Below are 16056 nucleotides of genomic sequence, written 5' to 3' on the forward strand. Positions count from 1 at the left end.
GTATATTGCCTACTCCTGTGTAAAGAGTATAATCACATTCTTTACTAGACAAAATCATGTTTAGGCTATGATGCAAATATCATTGCCATTTGAAAACACAGTGTATGATTCATTTATCTGCTATATTGAGTTACTGGAAGATGTGAAATATGCAAATGTTTAATAATGCAGACCACTGATATTTAATTCCAAGGGACTTTCCCACATAGCAATTTGAATCTTGCAGCCATACGTAGCAGCCAGCACAGAAGGCTTGTGATATTTTGCATCTGTTAATAAATCAAATAGCCATAGGGGTTACAAACTGTCACCTAATCATTTTGTTCTGCAAAAAGAAATTGATATGTATGATCTATGTTCAACCCAACATAATTTGTATACCCATCCAACAGAAAATCTTACTAAACAGACTGTTTTATACAGGTTAGAAGAAAATATTTTGAAGAGCTGTGATCTAAAGCAGAGTATTTGTATTACCATTACAAATGAATCAACCCTCAATATCACATATTGAAAGGAGGAAAAGAAAAGGAATTGAGAAGTTGATCTTTGGACCTGTTTGTTTTAATAACAATAAATTAAAATATCACTACTTGAGAGCAATAAATTGTATCTTCTTCCCCCTCTTAGGAGACTGTGGTCACTAAGAGATAAGCACCCAAATGTGCTTAACACCATTGGGAAGGGGAGCAAGAAAAAAATGGTCAAATACATTCAAAGTAGGAAGGTCCATCCATACTGTCATTTAATATGCTTTCTCCATTAATTCTTCACTGGTCCATGTAATGTTCTTTTCCAGAATTCTGCCTTGCACACTTGCCTCTCCCTCAAACTGGATTTTCTCATACCTCTTGGTATGAGAAGTTGCTTTCTGTCCCCAGACATTTTAGCCAAGGCCTTTAATAAAGTATTTTAAATGCTGCTGCTGCTCTTAGTTTGCTATCTGAATATTTGTTTTGTATTGCATTGCAATATATATTACATTACAGAAAGACAGGGAATAAAATTTATTCATTAATTTATTTTGACATATATACTGTACTATATCTTCCTGTTATAGAATCAAACTTAGGGTGGCTTACAAATAAAAATAGTAATCAGAGCAAAATGAAAAACAAACATCAATAAAAAGGGCTTTAAAAAAAACACGCCTCAGCAAAAACGGACTAAACATTGAAATAAAGAAATGAGGCAGGAGTGCTGTACCAAATTACTTAGGAGTGAAGTTGCTTTGAACTCTGTGACATTTTCTACACAGTATGCAAGCATAGGCTTGTATTGCAGAATCACCATGCAATTATTTGACTCAGTTCTTGGTAGAAGTTCATTTTTCTGTGATGTAGTGAGCTATACACTTCTTGGTCAAACTAGATACAATGTGCATGTGAGAGAATGTTTTTCTGCAATTAAATGTAACTATAGAGCTGCTTTGAATGTAACACTAAACTATTCCATGGTTTAGTGCATGCAATTATGAGGGCTGCTGCAGACCTCCTCAATTCTGCTGTTACTGCAGCACTGTTGGAGGAATGCCATGGTTTGGCTTAGTGTGCCATCTGAATTTGAGCTCATGGTTGGCCTCCCAGACAAACCATGAGCTATAATGCTAAGAATAATGTGGAATGTGACACATCACGTGATGCAGGCCCGCAATGTGGGGGGCAGGTTGGCGCCCTTGCTTTCCAACCCATGGGGGAAACGTATGTAAACCCGGTGTCTTCTACATGGATGGAAAAGCACATTTCAGGGACACTGTTGTTCTGATGCAAGTGAATTCCTGGGAGGAAATCTTGCCAGATGTGTGTCCCGCATTCCATGTCACTCGAACCTTTGACACCACACTGGAAAAAGTTAAATGTAGTGACATAGATTATGAGGAAAACTAATATCTAAATTTTTCTTGCATAGTTTTGTTCTCTTCTCTTACAGTATGATTCAACATGTTTTTGCAGAAATAACTTTTAAGCTTAAAGGTGTAGTTATTATACAAATTATTAGCTAATGTTTTTGGCTAAAAGTCTTACAAATCATTGTTGCATCACGGGACCCATATCCCAATATTAATGTAATTACATCAAAATGCTTTCTTTGTGGAAATAGTTTGTGCTTATGCAGTGTACAGAAGATGGTAGACATCAACATGTTTCTTCTGAAATAAATAATGCTTATATCCTAGCAGTAAGAGATAAAACCACCCACAAAGCTGCGATAAATGTGTTAAGTCTTTCAGGTGCCACAGATCTCTTTGTTGATTTTTCTTCAATAGATAGGTAAAGTGGCTATCTGTTTGGAATTTATCCACAAAACATCTCAAGTGAGACCCTTAGCTTTCGCCATCCACGGAATAACAAAGAAGCATTTTATTTGCCCTTCCAAACTGCTGAATCTCCTCAGACTGTCATCATACTTATATGCACAGCTAAAGTCAGTGCTGTTAAAATATAGTTTTCAGATGTCAAAGAAAGCTGGTGACTCCATGAAATTTTAACAAATGTGATACTTGAGAGGCTTTGTAGTTAAGAGCGATCATTTATCAGGCAATGCTTTCAGGCACGTGTTAAATTCTTCAGTAATTAAAAATTCACAGAGGTGAAAAGATACCTTGTAAATATTTTATTTTATTTTTATTTCTTTAAAACAATTTTGAAGGTATTCATTTATCTCAAATAAGATTATCAAACTTGGAAGAAACTGTGTGGGATCACTTTTTTTTAAAAAAGCTATCTAACTTCTCTCACTCACCATAAAAAAGGAAGAATTACACACTGGTTAATTGGTCTTTCAGCATATGCTTAAAAGTGAATATGTTTATACAGTGCATTCTGCTGTTGAGGTGCAGATCAAATGATAAGCTAAAATCCCATGTGAAGAGTAATTTGTGATTGTGTCCTTACGACAATATTTGCACTTTTGGGGAATGATTGTGTGTGTGTGTGTGTGTACAAGTCATAATTTCTTATAGAGTCCGAGAGCACCTGTCAGTCAGTTTTACAGAGCTGTGGAGCCAGTTTACACTGAAATGACTCCCTAGGCTCCCCTTTACATCAGTGAGAGAGACTTGCTACTGCACTGTACTGTATTTCTACTTAAGAGCCTGGGTATGTTGTGATTTGGAAGGGTCAAACAATTACTTCTTGCTGAGCTAAATAACTTTGGGTCCATTTGCTTGGTCAGTGACTCTAGAAAGTGCTCTTTGGGATTATTCACGCTTGTTACTTAGCAAAGTGTTAAAGATATAAAAGTTTAATGTGCATAAATGTTACGTTTGAATGCAATGTATTTAAAATCCTATGCAGAGAGGTTTGTCTTTTGCAAATGTGGCAAGGAGAGGGTTTAAGGCTAATTGATGACTCATCCCAGAATCCCAAGCAGTGATATTTCACAGCTGGAAGAGGAAACCTAAGAACTCAGTTTCTTAGTTAGTCCTTGGAACCAACAGCAGGAGGAGTTCAGCTCAGCGATCCTGAGCAAGCAAGATGTTTCTTTAGGATCTCTCTCTCTCTCTGGGCCAAGAGAGAGGAAAGTTTATTGAATGGTATTAAGGACTAAAAAGAAGACTGGACAGTATCACTAGTTTGTTTAAGAGAAATGTGATACGTTATATTTTTGCCAATGTTTATTTTGTAACTATTTTAAGAGTGTTTCCCATAAAGCTTTGAAACTCATTCTTGTGGTGGACAGCAAATTCATTTCTGCTCTGCACAAGGTCTAGATCAGGGATTCCACTTGGCAGCAACACTAATACAAAGGAAACTTAACAAAAGCCTCAAAAAAATCTCTTGGAGGTGTTCGGCGCATTTTATAAACAGGAAAGCCTATTTATAATTAACTCTAAGATCAACATTATGATTTTTGGCAAACACAGTCCTAGGTATAGAATCATAGAATCACATAATTATAGAGTTGGAAGAGACCCTGGGGACCATCTAGTCCAACCCCCGCAATGCAGGCATATGCAGCTGTCCCATATGGGGATCAAACCTGCAACCTTGGTGTTATCAGCACCACACTCTAACCAACTGAGCATGGTGCTTAGGTCAGCAAACCATAGAACAAACTCGCCCATTTGAATACCTAAGTGCACTCTTTAGTGAAACCTCTTGGAAGTGTCCTATGGAGGCAGTTAAAGACAAAGCACAGAAAACCATAGGGGCACTGATGAAGTTCTATTACAATGCTTGAAACTTCCCTAAATATATTTGGTAGCAAAGTGATTACACAAATGCTCTATGGTGTTGAAATCCAGGGCTTTGATTTGAACTCCATCAAAGTTTTGGAAACACTGCAGAATTTTTATTTTTATTTTTTAATTTTTTTTGAAACTATGCTGTCTACCATCAGGCATATCAACAGCTCTTCTCTGTACAGAATCCGAGTTGTCAACAATTAAGACAAGAGTGGGCTATGTTTGGTTAGAGCAAGGGTCAGCAAACTTTTTCAGCAGGGGGCCAGTCCACTGTCCCTCAGACCTTGTGGGGGGCAGACTATATTTTGAAAAAAAAATATGAACGAATTCCTATGCCCCACAAATAACCCAGAGATGCATTTTAAATAAAAGGACACATTCTACTCATGCAAAAACAAGGATTCCCGGACCATCAATGGACCGGATTTAAAGGCGATTGGGCCAGATCTGGCCCCCGGGCCTTAGTTTGCCTACCCATGAGTTAGAGCATATTTTTAAAATTGCTACTATGCCTATTGAGCAGTTTCCTGAACTGTGCAATATGGAATTGGTTGATAACCAAACCTAAAAAGCAGCTTGTCAATAAGACTATTTTTATATTCCAGAACTGAGCTCTGTTCTGAATAAGTGTTCTTGAATAAGTGTCAACTAAGGGATTAGAATACAGAAGGGGCCTACAACTAATGAGAAGCACCAATTTCCCCCTTGGCATCCACTCTTGAAAAAAGAGCATTTTACAGCTAATTATCAACCAAAATCTCATCAGTTTCCTTAAGAAATGCCTTTATTGAGCTTTATTTCCAAATGATGCCTACTGAAGTCTTGGATGGCCGCTACAATAAGGTCCCATTCACAGACATATTTTTTATCCCCTTACTGCTTTAATGGCCCAACTTATCTATGTATAAATATATGCAGTTTATGTTTTTGGTACTACAGTACTAGGTATATTAGGCAGAACATACCACTGACTCAAGCCAGGGCCAGATTAAGACCTTTAGAAACCCATAAGCACTTGGAATATTTTGGTGCCCCTATATATATCTAATTTAAAATTTAAAAAATAATAAAGCATATTTTTTATTTTTAAAAAGGAAACAAAACCTACAGAAAGAAGGGAAATAATGTTTATTATTGTATACTTTCCCTGTGTGTGTGTTTGTGTGTGTGTGTGTGTGTGTGTGTGTGTGTGTGAGAGAGAGAGAGAGAGAGAGAGAGAGAGAGAGAGAGAGATATTCAGCTGCATCATATGTTCCATGGCAAATTGGCAATGGAAAATTTGTGTGCTTATTTAGCTTAATGGTTAATCCATTCCTGATTTAAACCCAGAATTCCAGGCATCTTTTTCTTATCAACAGATAATGTAATTCAAGGCTTTTCACTTAAAATGCTGCAAGTGCTAAATGTTGAACTAATATTACCGTATTTTTATTTAATTGGATTTTGTTTCACACAAAGTTATACATTTATTTATGTGCACTTTTGCTTGACCTTACATTTTCAAGACTAATTTTAATATATCTGCTACTTGACTATATTGGTTTAATTTTCAGGTCATGAAAACTGCACAGATGTATGATTTTAGGAATGACTGAGCGAATGTATTTTTATTTTTAACTGTGTTTTGTGTGGCAGACTGAGCTGCAATTCTTAGTGGCAACAGGTAAGCACCAGGCAATGGGGAGGACTATACAGTCAGTTGTTGCTGCCTTTGATCAATACCAAGTTCCTGTGATGCTACATCCCACATATGCTTGTATTGGCTGGTTTGGACAGGGGATAACATTTGCATCAGTGCAGAATGCTGTAGGCTAGTGTGCAGATGAAGTCTATTGTCTAGGTTTTCATTGCTCATTGGTTAGGGGTAGAGGCTGGGAATTATGTGTGGGGAATAGGAAAGTGGCAGCAAGCCACTGTAACGTAGGAGCCAGAGTTTCTGGAGTAATGCGTGTGTGTCAAAAAACAACCACGATTCTTGTGGCATCTCAAAGACTAACAAATTTACTTACTGAGGAGAAGGGATGCCCTTTATATTCCCAGAGGATATTAAATATGACAAATAGACTTATTAATGCAATAAAGTAAAGAGAGAGATACATGCTCAGTAATCAACATTGCCGCTTACAGTAAATAAGACACTTTAAAGCAGCATCTTGTGGAAAGATGTCACCAAAGTTTGTAATTACTTGCTTCAGAATATGAATTTACCCAGCTCATAAAGCACAGTTCTATGACTCAAGTATGATATCCTGTAGAAGCTCTTCTCCTGGTTACTTCTTCCCTGGAGTCAGGTCTCACCTTGACAGATATTAAATTGTAATTGTGGTTAAGTCTATGTGCTTAGTTTTAAGCAGAAATATTATGGGGCCAGTGGTGCAGCCCTAGGTTTTGTTATGCCAACAAGTGCTTAGTATAATGATCCTTTATTGCCACAAAACTCCAATCAGATGTACTACTGTAAGCCAATCATGCTAGGATATCAGGATGGCAATCTAAACTCTCGAAATGAGCTGAGCTAATAGATTCTGGACCAATGAAACCCTGTTAGCTTGCAGAATAATGTTTTTATGATGCAGAACAGTCTTTGACTATTCCCCATGTTCTTTGAATTCACATCTATTTAAATTTCTTATCCTCTCTCTGTAATATGTAAACATCTTTCAGCTCCAAGGTTTACTGGAAAAGCTGTGTGATTTTAAACTCTCCTGTAATTGTACATTCACTGCAGCTAACAATACACTTGCTTTGCTTGCTGAGCCAGAGAGATTGCTCATGCAGCACTTTAACCGTAAATTATAAAACCTTCAGGACAAAGCAACCTTAAAGGAACTTCAAACGCTTGATCAAAACACAGAACAGAGCTAGAAAGGCTGAAATGTATTTTTATAATAGGCTAACATTTCTTTGTCAATGCCATGCCTCTACCTTTAATAAATACATCTGACAGGTTAAAAGGTATAAGAGCAGATCTCACATATATTCAATAGATTGTTATTCAGAACCAAAATCCTAAGGGAGCATTAATGATTTTAATATGCAATACCAATTAATAAACACCCCAGTCATATTTGATTTTGGAAATGTGGCTGAAATCAGGCCATGTTTTGTATGAAGCTGCCTTATACGGAGTTCTGTCTTTGGTCTGTTTAGCATAGGAATATTGATCTGAATGTAGAATTTGTATTGTACTTCTTATAGTGATTCTATTTCATTGGGATATTTAAACCACTTCAATATTTCTGTTGAAATATGAAGCAGTATATAAAACAAACAATAACGGCAGTAGCAGTCTCAGACAGAGGCATTCCCCAGCACCAGCCGATACTGAATCTGGGGCTTCCACCCTACTACTGAGCTGCAGCCCCTATCCTGACATACTTTGACCAAAACCACCTTTCTAGCATTCAGGAAATCTTAGTGGTAAAATGGCATCAATTCAATAAACATTAAATCCACTAGGATACACGTAGCTGTGTGGTGTTCTTTTCCATGTAGTTTTGAAATAAATTTAATTTAGTAATTAAAATTCACTTTCAAATCCAGTCATTTTTTCCTGTGCTCATAGATTTTTCATTAGGATGGTAAGCAAAGAGAACTTGGGATCCAGTCCTATGCACATTTCTGCCCAGCTAAGCTGAATAGAACAGAATGGGTTTACTTCCAAGTGAGCCTGCCTATGCTTGTGCTGTGCAACTAATCTATATTTTATTATATTACTGTTGTTGTAACATATGATTGCTATCTATCTAGCTCATTCACATAGCTGTCAACTTTTCCCTTTTCTTGCGAGGAATCCTGTTCGGAATAAGAGAATTTCCCTTTAAAAAAGGGAAACATTGACAGCTATGCTCATTCACCTAATGAGTCCCTTCAATGCAAGCCCTCAACAAGGGCTTCTGCTTGCACAATGGGCCTTTCCCTCCTCTCCTCTGCTGCTCTACCCCTTGCATCCATCCATCTTTCTTTCTTTCTTTCTTTCTTTCTTTCTTTCTTTCTTTCTTTCTTTTCCCTTGACAGGACTCAAGGCAGCTTACAGATAAAAACAAAAATCACTAAAAACATAAAAAACCAACAATTAAAAAACAATGGAACATTAATATAATTAAAATGATATACATGTATAAAATCTGTTTAAAACATACAAATAATTAAAATAAAAACAGCATGGCACCTGCCCTTTCATTAAAAGCAGTCAATTTCCTAAGCTTGTTGGAACCAAAAGGTATTCACTTGCCAAAGGAAGGACAACAAGGAGGGAGACAGATTAGCTTCTCCAGGTAGAGAGCTCCAGAGTCTGGGAACAGCCACCAAGATGTGGAGTTAAATGGCAATGTGAACATACCCTTAGTGTTTGCACTTATAGTGTCCCCTTTGAGACCAAAATACTGGTTATAAATATTGTAATTAATTAGTTACAGTTAAAAATGGAACAAATTCTTTCTATGGCTGAGAATGAGCTAAAATGTTTCACTCTTCCTCTTTTGTTTACCTTTAGGAATGCTGCCTCTAGCATTGCATAATAGCATTATTTTTTAATAGCTGCAAAACAAAACCTCATCTAATTTATTATAAAATATAAGCAAGCCTGTACTAGGCCTTAAGCTGCAATTCTCTACACACCCACCTGGGAGTAAGCACTATTGAAAATAATTATATTTCAGGATTGCACTGTTAATTATTACTTTTCAAGACCACCTTTAATCTTTATTCTTTAATCTAACAGGAGTCATATACCACTGGAACACCATTTTATAGTGAGCTTTCCTTAAAGGATCTTGGAACATAATAAAAACTGCACAATTGTATTATGAATCTTTCCCCAGAGTCTCTCTGATTTATTAATATCTAAATCCCTTGCCTATAATATTTTATATGGATCTTTGCTAGGCTTCAAGGTGGTAGTCATTTTATATAATTGTGAAATTTGTCCTCTTCCTTTCTTTTTCTTTCTCCTTATTAAGATACATAGTTTAACTCTTTTGTTAGTTCCTGACAAAGTTCTTACATGGCAGCTGAAATTTTCTACTTTAAGCAACTTGTCAACTTTCCCTTTATAGTGGTACCTCAGGTTAAGAACTTAATTCGTTCTGGAGGTCTGTTCTTAACCTGAAACTGTTCTTAACCACTTTAGCTAATGGGGCCTCTTGCTGCCACCGTTCCCCCGGGGCATGATTTCTGTTCTCATCCTGAAGCAAAGTTCTTAACTCGAGGTACTATTTCTGGGTTAGCGGAGTCTGTAACCTGAAGTGTCTGTAACCTGAAGCGCCTGTAACCCGAGGTACCACTGTATAGATTTTCTATTTTAATTGAGAGTTCAGCTCCTCCTGGATACCAGACACTGGAAACATTCTATTGTATTCAGGTCCCATTTGCAGACTTCCCATAGGCATCTGGAAGATGGGCCTTTCGCCAGATTCAGCACTTATTCTTATGTTCTTATGATCCCAATAACATGTACTTTGCGTAAACCTGTATAAGGTATTCAGCTTGTGCAGAATGCAGCCACCAGGGTTCTGTTGGATGTAATCAGGAGGAGGCTTATAATATCAATTCTCAAAGAACTGCACTGGTTGCCTATGTGTTACTGGACCCAGTTTAAGTGGTTGATGTTACAGACAAAGCACTAAACAACTCGGGACTTGAAGAAGTCAACTTTCCTTTGCCTGTTGGCCTGAACCCTGAGATCAGGTTCTACTGATGAGTGACTGTCACCCATCTGGTGCTATCATTAGGCTAACTAGGCAGGTGCTTAGGGCACTGACCTCAGAAGGGCATAGAACTGAATTTTGGGAGCACAGTTTTATACAGATTAGTTGTTATATCTTATTTCTGATAATATTTTACTTTTATATTTTGAAGTAATGCATACATTAGAATTGGTTTTTTAAAATGTATATATGAAATCATTAGACGTTTTTGAAGTTTGTAGAACATCTAGCCCTTTTTTTAACCTGTTCTGAATGAACATTTATGCAGAGGTAAAGATCAACCTAGGAAAATATATTCAAAATGAGCTTATACAGCTCTCTCTCTCTCTCTCTCTCTCTCTCTCTCTCTCTCCACTCAGCCAAATACTACTCAATTATTATGGACTGCACATCTGATATTAGTCATATTGAACAAATGACAATGACCATGTTGTGCTGATGCAATCAAACCATCAGATAATGAGATGTCTGAGCCTGAGGTTATCATAAGAGAACATTTCATGGGATTTGTTCCACTAAAGGAGACTACAGATGTCTTTATGATAGAAATCCTTATTAGACAGTTTGAGCAAATGGAATTACATATTGAGAAACTTCGTGGTCAAGGTTATGATTCTGGGAGTAACATGAAAGGCAAAGAAAATCATGTACAAAAGAGAGTCCATGTGAACCTGCAATTCACACTCTTTAAACCTGGTAGTCAATGATGTCACTAATGATGAGCATTGACGATTTTTAACTAGCCCATATATCAGACTTAGGCATAACCGTTAAGCCATTGAGGTGGGAGAGTTGGACTGATGCTTTGAAACCACTTAGATATATTGATAGTGTATATGATGCTTTCTTAGAGATTTTTGATGACACAAGTCTAAACGGATTATCTGGAAATACTTCTGAAATGAAGCTACAGTATTTGCTGATGAAATTTTTAGCTTGAAGTTTGCAGCATCCCTTGTTGTGTGGTACAACATCCTTTTTGAAGTCAATCTTACAAGCAACCTACTAGAAAATAAGGAAACTGATTCAAATTCAGCTAAATGCCAATTGCAAGTAACCAAGAATTACCTTGTGGGCTGCTGCTGACCTTTAAAGCCCTAAATGGCCTCGGCCCAATATACCTGAAGGAGCGTCTCCACCTCCATTGTTCTGCCCAGACACTGAGGTCCAGCGCTGAGGGAGTTCTGGTGGTTCCCTCACTGCGAGAAGTGAAGTTACAGGGAACCAGGCAGAGGGCCTTCTCAGTAGTGGTGCCTGCCCTATGGAATGCCCTCCCATCAGATGTCAAGGAAATAAGCAACTATCTTTTTAAAGACATCTGAAGGCAGCTCTGTTTAGGGAAGTTTTTAATGACTGCTGTTTTAATATATTTTTAATCTTTTGTTGGAAGCCCAGCCAGATGGGTGGGATAGAAATAAATTATTATTAATAATATTAATAATAATAATAATAATAATAATAATAATATACAGTATTAAAAAGGAAACTACTGCAATAATTTGGAAAAATCATTGACACACAAGGCTGAAGATCTGTGTTGTGAACTTGAAGCAATAGCATGTAGTTAGCTTTGCCTAGGGTGCAAAATAGCCTCGATTTGGGATAGGGATTTCTTTTTGTGATACTCAAACTATGGAATTCCCTCCCCATGGAGGCATGGGTGATCTCAAGCTTCTGGTATCATGTAAAACGAAACAAAACTGTTCACCTTGACTTTTGGAGGAGGTTGAGTGCTGAGTTTCTTTGTGCAATTATTGACTGGTGCTGAACTATGCAATGTTTTTATTAAAAAATCTTGGTCATTTATTATTGTTTTTGTTGCTGTTTGCATTATATTTTATTCATATTGTAACTTTGTGTTTTAAAATAATAGTTTTTAAACTATTATTTTAAACTACCCTGGAATCCTGAATGAAAGTTGGTTTAAGGTCACTGATGGCATATCACCTCCATGTAACACTGTTATTCATCACCTGGGTTAGTGAGTTGACCATTCATATTTTGCCAATTGTCCCTGACAAGTCACTGTCAAAGAAGCCAAGATAGAACTATAAACCTTTTCCTTTTGTCCAACTGTTATAATTAAAGAACATAGGAACCTATAATCAGTCAGTAGTAATCATAGCGATACAGCCCACAACTGCCCATGGCTAGCCCAAGTTGTGATTTTGCTGTGCCTGGTTGGCACTGGTGAACAGAATGAATATTATAGCTATTGGATGAATATTAGCTGAAAGAAACAACACTGATACTGAAATACATTACATTTCAGAAGGGACACGGGTGGCGCTGTGGTCTACACCACTGAGCCTAGGGCTTGCCAATCGGAAGTTCGGCGGTTCGAATTCCCACTACGGGGTGAGCTCCCGTTGCTCAGTCCCAGCTCCTGCCAACCTAGCAGTTCAAAAGCATGTCAAAGTGCAAGTAGATAAATAGGTACTGCTCCAGTGGGAAGGTAAACGGCATTTCCATGAGCTGCTCTGGTTTCGCCAGAAGCAGCTTAGTCATGCTGGCCACATGACCCTGAAAAACTGTCTGCGGACAAACGTCAGCTCCCTCGGCCAGTAAAACGAGATGAGCACTGCAACCCCAGAGTCGATCGCGACTGGACTTAACTGTCAGGGGTCCTTTACCTTTACATTACAGCAAGTCAGCCTTGCAACCAAAGTATGGAAGGTTTGCCCTTCTCCCTACTTTTTAACCTCATGTTTTCCCCTATCAAATCTTTAGAAACACAGCATGGAGTAAAACCTCAAGGGATTTTATTCTGAGAGTGGGGACATAGCTACAGTTACATGAATGTGAATCCCTCTGATTAAGTGTGTGAGTAAAGATTGAAGCTGTCCTATACCATACTGTAGCAGGCATATTTTATGTAGCCAAACAGAAGCATAAAAAGCAGCAGCACATCTCATAAATTACTTGAATTTTCATGTTATTTTGTAAGTATATATACTGCATATACTATATTATATAGTGTAACTCTGGAAATAAGAGACAATAACTTTACTTCATCTGGCTGGTACGGTCACTCTTGTTCTAGTGAATCTTTAAAAATACCAAGACATTTTCTTAAATCAAGGGTTCTGCACCATTAATGTCTCTTGCAGGCATGTTACTTGATACAGAAAAATTATGGAGGTTGTTCTCTGCTATACTGTTCCCTATCCTTCTTCCAAGTTCCTCTTGCTGTATGTCCTAAATCCTACATTACTTTACAAGTTCAATTATCTCCTCAGCACTTTATATAAGTTCAGACTTTTGAGGCTGTAGGCAGGAAAGACACAAAGCCTGGATGTCCATATAAATTAAGAGAAAAGTATCCAAGTTGTGTAAGCTACATAGATCATTATAAATCACAGGATTTTAAAGCTGTGCTAAATTCTTAGGGAACTCATGTTATTGGGCTGACAGAATGAGAAGGTGAAAGCCATTTTGTTGCTCCTCCTGTGCTAAGGAAGTTGAGGGATGAATCTGAGTAAAATCAAAGCAGCCTGTGAATTTTAAAAGGTATAATATTTCGTATCCTTCTCATCTGCTCCAATTTCAGAGTTGGGTTCAATATTAACCATGCAACCCTATGCATGAATGTCTCACTGAATTCAGTGGGATTTACTTCCAAATAAATATGCAGGTGATCAGACTGTGAGGGTTTTTTGTTTTTTTTGTTGCATTTGTAGGATATTAATAGGAAATCACATAAAAACATAGAAAATACAAGTATTTGTAATAGAGGAGGAGGTGGCCATTCTGAAACAACATTTTATGCACTTTCTCTAGACAGTTACTAAACACCTGTGCCAAGACAAGAAGTGAGAACTGATCATGAGAGAATTGGATAGTGCTACTCTTACTGTTTGCCTTCGATTTATTTTATTTTATTTATTATTACATTTATATTACACATTTCTCTAAGGAGCTCAAGGTGGCATATGTGGTTCTATCTAATTTCATTAAATAGAGCAAGCCTTATCAAACTGCCAAATTTTGAGTTTGGGTGGCATCATTAGTTATTTGCTCATTTTGTTCAAAGGACTGTCATCAATACAAACCAAGAGACATCTAGTTAATGCCAACTGTCGAGCTCTAGTGGGTGTGTGGAATTAAAAAGAACTCTTGCTCGCAACAATTAATCCCTAGGAAGGTGTACTGTATTTACTCAAGCCTAATGTGCCATCAAATCTAATGTGCACCTCAATTTTCAGAACCTTGAAACCAAAAAAAGTATTTGCTGGTGAATGTAAATGTGCCATTGAATCTAATGCACACCTTAATTTTTACAACTTAATTTTGCCAAAAAAAGGTGCGCATTACATTTGAGTAAATACGGTATATGACAGTATTTATGTCTTTGTTCTGGCCAATGAACAAAATTACCTCGAATGCCCAAACCTAATGCAGATTCCTCGGATGTCTGGGTTAATATGAATATAATTTCCCCCATCAGCTAATGTCAATATGGCCACTGCACTCTTAAAGGCATCTCATGTTTTTCACAAGTAGAAGCTGGCACCACAACAGCAAAAGTGGCATCACTCAGCAGACAAGAGGTGCAGTGCTTTGCACCTCTGGCCTGCTTGCTGTTAAAAAACAATCACTTCTTACCGAACTTCCTTCTTAGGCTAACTGTTAATTTACAGTGGTGTTTTACAAGTGGAGGGTTGGTTTGGAACCAATGATACTGAGCTAGTCTGATGTCCAAGGTTGGTTCCAGGGTGTCCTAGGCAAAAGGCACTTGTTGCCCCCCCCATACCCATGCCCCTGGTGGAACAGGAGGTGGTTGAGAGAGCAAGCAGTGATGGAACACATGGCATAAAGAGGAGCATCAACAGCTGCATGAAGGAGATGCTATTTAATTCCCTTGATGCCCCTGATGTAGCATCCTTCCATAATTGTATTATGCCAGATACATCAGGGAGGGATTAAATAGACTTCTAATTTGGGGTGTAGCCGTTTGGTGCTTATTTCAGTAACGAGCAATGAAGGAGAAACCCACTGCAGCTTGTGCAGTTGCTTTTACAATACCCCCCCTCACTTTCACTAGGTGATGAGAAGAGTGCCAAGTGCTGCAGCAAGCAAGACATTCATTTAATCCCTCTACAATGTCCCTTCATTGCAGAGCAATTCATAATGCGGACATTGGGGGTGATTTAAACAGATGGCTCCCTTGCCTGTTGTAGTTTCTCAGATCTCTTAGCACCAAATGATTGTGTCTGGGTGCGTGGGTTGTCAAAGGGGCCCGTTTTTCCCAGTGAATAATGCTGCATGCAACATCCTCCCCATTGCAGTTTAGTACTGAGAGGAGTTCTGAGTAACTGTAGACAGCACTTTTGTTGCTGGGCACATTGGAGGCCCTGGACAGAGATGGAAATCATTGCAACTTTTGGGTACAAAGGAAAATTGCTTGAAAGTGTCTGCCCAGTCCAGTGCACAGGTAGGTATTACCTGTGGTTTACCTTGGCATTTATCTGAATAAGTCACATGCTGATACTGATGGCTCTTAGGCTTTAATGCATGGAACTTTTGCATTCCAAATATGACTCTTGCATTGGGCAGCTACACTGTATTTTCCAAAGCTCTTGCTCATCAAGTCAATTGGTTCCTGTTACCCCAGTTTAGGATATAATGCAAACTCCTAGCTTCATAAGCAATTATATCCACCAGGGTTGGAACTACATCCCCTTCTACTGACCAAGTGGGTGGGGCCAGAGACAAAAGGAGGCAAAGCAGCAAGTGTAAATGTTACTTTTGTACAGTAGGCTAATTTCTGCACACAATCACAATGTTTTCCATCAGGTTGATTCAGAGAAGAAGCCAGGCCAAAATAATTGCTTAACAGAGAAACAGCTTGCTGGGTCAAGTAAGCCAGATTGATTCGTATACGAACCCCACACATACACTGCAAAAATTATAAATTTTACCCCCCCTCCTCTTCGCCTTCTCTATAAAGCAGGGCAGGTATAGGTGTGACATGGGGGAAGTCCTCAGGGCCAGATGGAGAGACCTGCATTTGGGTTCCCCATATAAAGGATAATAAGCTGCTACGCTTGGTTGTTGGGCAACATTCAACACCTTCTGAACAACATTCTGAATATTGTTGGGTTTCTGCTTAATTCTCCATAATTAAGATGTTAAAACGTGTCTTATTTATGGCTATTCTAA

At 38.1% G+C, this 16056-nt stretch overlaps 1 protein-coding gene and 1 long non-coding RNA gene across 14 annotated transcripts in view; one reads left to right on the plus strand and one right to left on the minus strand.

Moving 5' to 3' along the window:
• Positions 1–9264, minus strand: part of LOC307211090 — a 387208-nt gene extending 377944 nt beyond the window's left edge. The window contains exon 1 of the long non-coding RNA XR_013836285.1: positions 9250–9264. This is a non-coding gene — a long non-coding RNA (uncharacterized lncRNA). The remainder of the gene's footprint in view (positions 1–9249) is intronic.
• ATP2B2 (ATPase plasma membrane Ca2+ transporting 2) overlaps positions 1–16056 on the plus strand; it is a 361888-nt gene that overhangs the window by 30272 nt on the left and 315560 nt on the right. The gene's annotated exons all lie outside the window — the stretch shown is intronic.

This window comes from Podarcis cretensis (genome assembly GCF_951804945.1).
Source record: "Podarcis cretensis genome assembly, chromosome: 2".
NCBI lineage: Eukaryota > Metazoa > Chordata > Lepidosauria > Squamata > Lacertidae > Podarcis > Podarcis cretensis.